Genomic DNA, 6,551 nt, shown 5'->3' on the forward strand with positions numbered 1-6,551 from the left:
CGATTTAAAAATGAACAGAAGGACATGCGCAGACTGTTCACCAAAGAAGGCACCCAGGAGACCAACGAACATAAAGAAATGCTCAGGATCACGACCTCTTTGAGAGATGTGAATCAAAACAATGATTACATAGCATCTCACCTTTTTTTCAACCAAAGTTGAAAAAAACAAAACGGAAAATAACAAACGCTGGAGGGAATATGGAGGGTTTGGAACCCATATGCACTGCTGGTGAGACAGCAAACCTGGCCAGTCATTGTGGAAAGGACTGTGATGCTTCATCAAACAACTGGAAATAGAAATGCCACGTGACTGAGCAATCCCTTTACTTTGGGTAGACCCTGACGAAGGAAGAGTCCTAGCACAACCAGGTATGTGCCCCCCTATGATATTGCAGAACTCTTCCCAATAGCAAGAAGGAAGAAACAACCTAACCGTCCATTGGTTGAAGAATAACAAATGTTGGTGTATATACACACAATGGAATGTTGCATTAAAGAATAATGAGGAAACTGAGTGAAGCCAGTCAATCACTAAAGGACAAATATTGTATGAGATCACTGTTAAAAATCAAGACAAAGGGAGGTGGGAGGCGGGCTGTGAGGGACTCTGAGAAGCCATGGATGTCGAGAGGCTGCAGGGGCACTGAAAGATTTAGAGAAGAGAAAAAGGAAGTTTGTCCTGTCCACGATCAGTTTCTTTGTCATGTAGCCAAGACTGGAGAAACAATAATACAATGGTTCCAATTTAAACGTTATTTTATCTCCACACTGGAGAACGTGATGAATGATTTTATCACTTCAGCTCTTGAACCAAGAGGTCCTCCTAACCTTAATGTCAAAAAATTCCCCTTTGACCAAACAAAGATAAGAGTACTGAATGAACCTTGTCCCTGGATTCAATGGCAATGGTGTTCCCTTTACTACTCAGTGACTGTGAATCGCTAACAGATCCAAAGAGCAAAGACACAGAAACAAACAAAATTCTCAGAGGAAGAGAAAAGGATGTGGTGATTGTTAGCTGTGTCTAGCCTTCTTCAGCGAAAAACAATTCTAATAGTTGAAATTGAATGAATGGTAATGTTTCCTGGAAATTCGCCAAGTTATACTGCGAGGTCTAATATAATTGGTCCTGGAATGCCCAGGCCACTTGGTCGGCCAAAGGTTTGTCAGCCCCCATGACCACGTAGGGTTTGCCAGAGACCACAGGTAGCAAAAAGGCAAACCTACAGCAAAAGAAGGACAAAGACCCCAATGAAACTCCAACATCGGAATCAGAAGATGCCTCCGCGAGCCCTTCTGTGAAAGAGAAACACCTAGACGAAGATGCTGAAGCCGAGTGGCGTGAGATCAAAAGACTCGGGTTTGACAAAGAGAGTGAATGAAGGGAGGCAGCCAGTCAGACACATCCAGTGTGTCTTCTCCAGTGAGTGTAGAAGACACAGAAGCATCGTCTTCCTCTCTGGATAAAGACAAGGAAAGTACTGTACCAGACAGCACTGGACAAAAGAGGGGGAAGGTGAGGGGATTAACCCACCCCACCCCCAAAATGGAATTGCACTGGGCAAAGCAGAACTTTATAATACGAATATTTCCTGCTAGGCGAGCACCAATCAACTCACTCTGAGTTAGTTCACCCAGTAGGGTCACCTGGGAAGGTTTTCTCTAGTTACAGTGAATTTCTCCATAAAAGCAATTTCACTCAAAACTTATTTTTTGGTTTTGTTTGGTTTTGCTTTTTTGTTTGTTTTTGTGATGGTGGATTTAAGAGAACAGAATGTGGCAGTGAAATTTTGTTTCCTGCTCAGGGAAAAGTGCCACAAAAACTATTATGATGTTGAACACAGCTTACAAGGAACACAGCATTATGGGAAAAACTCGAGTGTACCAGTGGTTTTCTCATTTCAAAAAAGATGAAACGTTGATGACAAACCTCATTCTGGATGTCTGTCAACTTACCGAATGGACAAAAATGTTGACTCCTGGTTCATTTGGAATTTGTTCCAACAAGTCAGGCTGTTGATCAAGCTCTCTATTTAGAGGTGCCTAAAAGATTGTGTAACGGTGTGTGACAAAAAGACCTGATTTGTGGCAGATGGGGGACTGGTTTTACCACCATGAAAATGCACCTGCTCACGCAGCCAGCTCAGTGCACCAGTTTTGGGTTAAAAAACAGCATGCCTCTCTTGCCCCACACACCTTACTCACTTGACGTGCTCCATGGAACTACTTTTTGTTTCCATGAATGAAATAGGACATGGAAGGACAGGATGTGACAACATAGAAGAGGTGAAGGTGAAGAAAAAACAAGGGAGGTGCTGTCAGTCATCTAAACAGGTAAGTTTGAAAAATGTTTCCAAGAATGGAATCACAGTTTTGAAAAATGTATTCAGTGTAATGGAGAGTACTTTGAAGGTGATAAGGTCATTTGGTCAAAAAAAAACGTTTAATACATAACTTTGAAAATAAATTCTGGTTTGGAGGTGGTACCCCCTCATATAATTGTATAATTTCTGTGTGTAAACTGAATGTTTGGGTTTTTAATACAGTATTCATATAAAGTAATGCATAATTTTATGAAGTATTTGAGTACATTTTAATAAAAAGATATTTGATTTCTTTTTCCTTAATTTTTTTAACTCAGACACCTGAACTATACAGATTGATTTATAAAACTGTTGCAAACAATTTCTGACACTAGATCATATGCTGGGGCACTGAGGGGGGCAAACACAAGTTTTGCATTAAGTTCTTGTGACTAAAAATACCAAAATGGTTGGCTCCGTTCATATTTATTTACAACTGACTGGATGAGCTTTCAGGTTCACAGCAGCTAGATGATACACCTGAGGGGAGAACATTAATTATACTTCATAATTAAGGAAAAAATAAGTTGCGTTTACAATGAGGCAAGTTTTAAACATGACATTCATTTGCAGCAACCTGTTTTATTTTGTTGAGTAATATTTTGCCATTACAACCAGATTTTAAACATTTTAAGTTAGAATGTTCTATATTTTTCTTTAAATATTTATGAATTGTTTGTCAATAAACCTATTCTTTCAGACCCTGAGACCTTTTGATATTTAAAATTTGATTTATAGTGCCATGGATCATTTGTAAACAAAATGATATTTGCTTTTATTGATTATAAGTTGAAGATTTAGCATCATGACTTTGAGGTCTGTGGTTTTATTTGTAAACTCGCAATTGCTGCTGTGGCAGTCACATAGGAAGGGGTGGAGTCTAGCCTGTCAATCAGGACACAGCTTGAGGACCTCATTAGGAGGCACGACAGAGATAAATAGCTCACTGGAATCCAGACACAGCCACTCCCTGCAAGACATTCCTGTTGATGAGCCTGATGGAGCTACACTGCTGCAACCAGAGCCTTGGAGCTGGAGGAGCCACGTGGAGATTCCTGCCAGCACTGAGATGCTTCCACCACCACGGGATCCACAGGACTTTCCATCCACTACCCTGTGATCTTCCTGTGTTTGGCATCATTGCATGTGTTTCATAAATCTGAAGAGGAATTTATAGAGTGGCATCAGACATATGGGCTAATATCTGACTTATGGACTTGATCTGCACTGGCCTGAAATGTTTTCTTAATATTCAATTGGTCTTGTATATAAAGCTCTTTCTTATACACATATGAGTGTTTATGAATTTGTTTCTCTCGTCTGCCCAGATTAACACAGCTACTTTTTCAAAAACAAATGCATTTCTTTATTAAATAAAGTAAACTAATGTCAAATGTACCAAAATACCATCATTTAACTCTATGAGAATTCTGCATTTAAATCTATGCTTTACTGTTTATTAGATCTTATGTTGGTCATAGATCAAACTTAATTGCTGTTTAAATGGAAAAGTGTAGAATATTCATATAATATCTTTTTTAGGGTAGGTGGAATATCTAGTTAAACTGGGAAAACTTGTTCAACTGGCTTAGTGTAGGAATGACCTTTTGGAAGTAAATTTCCTCCAGGATGTATAGGTGCACTTACAAAGATTTTGTGTAACAAAAATGTCCTTTCCAATAGTAACTGATTCATGTGTGAATGTGTGAAAGACTAATTTTAGACCTTTTCACAACACTCATCCAGCAATGTCATTAAAAGGTCTGAACAAAGGAGTGAGAACCGCAGTGATTAAAAATCATATGTATATATATTTTTTGCTTGAGCAGATTGTTTACCTGTTAAACTCTAGACTGTACCCAAAAGGTAAAAATAATTTGAAGATGCTAACAAGGAAAGTGAGAAAATATATATTGAACATGTTTTCTAAACTTTCTTTGTTATTAAGTGAAAAGAAATTATCCTAGTATGCTTTTGAAAAACACTCCTATAGGCTCTAAAAATGTAACAACAGTATGTAACGAAAGTGTCCTGTTAAGTGCTGCTAAGTTTAATTCAATTAGGGTTTATCTAACTATCCGTTTCAAAAGTGTGTGCTGATGGGTAGAGCTGTCAGTCAAGGAGCCAACAGTACCTTTGTTTGAAAAGGCCCCCCAGAATCCAACAGGAAGTGTGACCTGCCAAAGCATTGGGGTTCAAAAGAGTTTAGTCTCGCTGGTGTAGACAGGCATGTGTTTATTCATTTGCAAAATCTGACAGCCATTTTTCAAAAAATGTAAATATAATGTACTAGTTTACTTATAAAGGTACTTAGGCACAATCCGATGCTGTTAAAATGTTTAATTATGAAAAAATTAACTTGTGTAAGGATGAATTTTGCAACTTATAGAACCAACGGAAATAAAAATTGGGAGTGGTGTTTCAAATGGTCCTCTTAATAGGAATTTCTTACTTAAGACATTGGTTTTGCTGAAATGAAACTCGGTCTTATAATTCATGCTAATCATAAAATGAATGACTGCAAATACACCTTGTAATTTCACGTGGAATTATTAAAATTAGGCTTGTTAGATTATTGACATAATAAGAATGCTAATATGCATTGGTTAGAATACATAGAATATTTCACATTTTAAGAATACTTAGTACACTTTCTTCAGAATTTTATTTTAACTTGGAGTCTAGATTACTTTGCCAAATAAATGTATTATTTTCATAATGCAATAAAACATAAATTAGATGAATTAAAAAGAAGACAAAGAATTTCATACTAAAAGAAACAGACGTTGATAGATACCAAGGGTGGAAGCAGCAAGGCTGGAGCAATTTTTCCCAAATTGAAAGATACTGCCCCATGGGGGAATGCACTGGGAAAATCCAGGGGGACTGCAAAAGTAGATGTCTACACTATCCTGGATGATGGGCTAGACAGTTTTTTGTTATGGACTATAAAAATGTTTTCATTGCCAGGCAGTAGTAATGAGTAATTTTTATCTGAAAATGGGGCAGTAAGCCAAATAAGTTTGGAAACCTATGTGCTAGTTAAGTGTAAGGAAAACGAAGGAAACTCCCCACTCATCCATCAGCTTATCATGCTGTGGTGGCTTGCCTACTGCTGTGGAATTGGAAGCTTTGCTACCGGTAAATTTCGAATACCAGCTGGGCAAACAGGTGTCAGTGGAGTTTCCAGACTAAGAATAGCCTAAGAAGTAGCAGGGTAGGGAAGGGGGGGACGAAACAGAGACCTACATGGAATAAACCTGGAAATTTGGGAAAAAGACTAACAAGAGTTACAACTCTGACACAGAAACACAGCTAGTAAATAATGGTATTAATATTTAAAAGCAGGCCTGTTTGATACACAAAGTTCATGGTTTTGGGTCATGCCAAGAGAATAAAAAATCAAAGATGTAGCCATCAGGTCAAACACATGACAATCCCGTGTGTGCTGAGAACTGTTCCATGGGGTTTTCACAGTGACATTTCATAAGTGGATCACTAGATCTCTCTTCTAAAGCATCTGTAGGTGAATTCAAATCACCCGCCATCTGGCATAGAGGGTACACACTGGGCTGCTAACTGCAAAGTCAGCAAGCAGTTTGAAACAACCATCTGCTTCAAGGGAGAAACAGGAGGCTTCTACCCCAGCAAGATTTACCGTCTCGGAAACCCACAGGGGCAGTTCTACCCTGTCCTGTAGGGTAACCATGAGTCAAACTTAACTGGATGCCAGTGAGCTGAGTTGAACCCGAGTTGTGCAGTGGGTTATGCATTGGACTGCTAACTGCTTGGTCAGGCCTTCAAAACCACCAGCTGCTCTGGAGGAGGAAGATGAGGCTTTCTTCTCCCATAAAAAGCTGCAGTCTCAGCTCCGGGAGAGGGACATGTCTGATCAGAGCACACAGGAGCAGATGAAGGGGGAGGAGGAGAGAGTGGAACACAGTCTGGCCCACCAGGCCGTGAGGATGATGTCCCTGATTAGAGCAGCCAGTCCACAGAGAGGACAACATGGCTGGCCTCACTATGAGACATAATGCCCCTCAGTGACCAAGGGCGATACAGGGGACAGCACCAGAGACACAGTGTGCGAATTGCACCTGACCTGATCCCACCACACCGAGGCAAAGCATTGGGGGTGTGCAGCGGAACAGCATGGAGCAGCAAGGTCCCCAGGGAATGCTGAAAG

The 6,551-nt window shown here is 39.7% G+C and overlaps 1 pseudogene; it reads left to right on the plus strand.

The window, feature by feature from the left end:
• The first annotated feature begins 601 nt into the window (after positions 1-601).
• LOC142439055 (serine/threonine-protein phosphatase 4 regulatory subunit 2 pseudogene) lies at positions 602-1,601 on the plus strand (annotated as a pseudogene).
• Positions 1,602-6,551: the final 4,950 nt, after the last annotated feature.

This window comes from Tenrec ecaudatus, chromosome 1 (assembly GCF_050624435.1).
Source record: "Tenrec ecaudatus isolate mTenEca1 chromosome 1, mTenEca1.hap1, whole genome shotgun sequence".
NCBI lineage: Eukaryota > Metazoa > Chordata > Mammalia > Afrosoricida > Tenrecidae > Tenrec > Tenrec ecaudatus.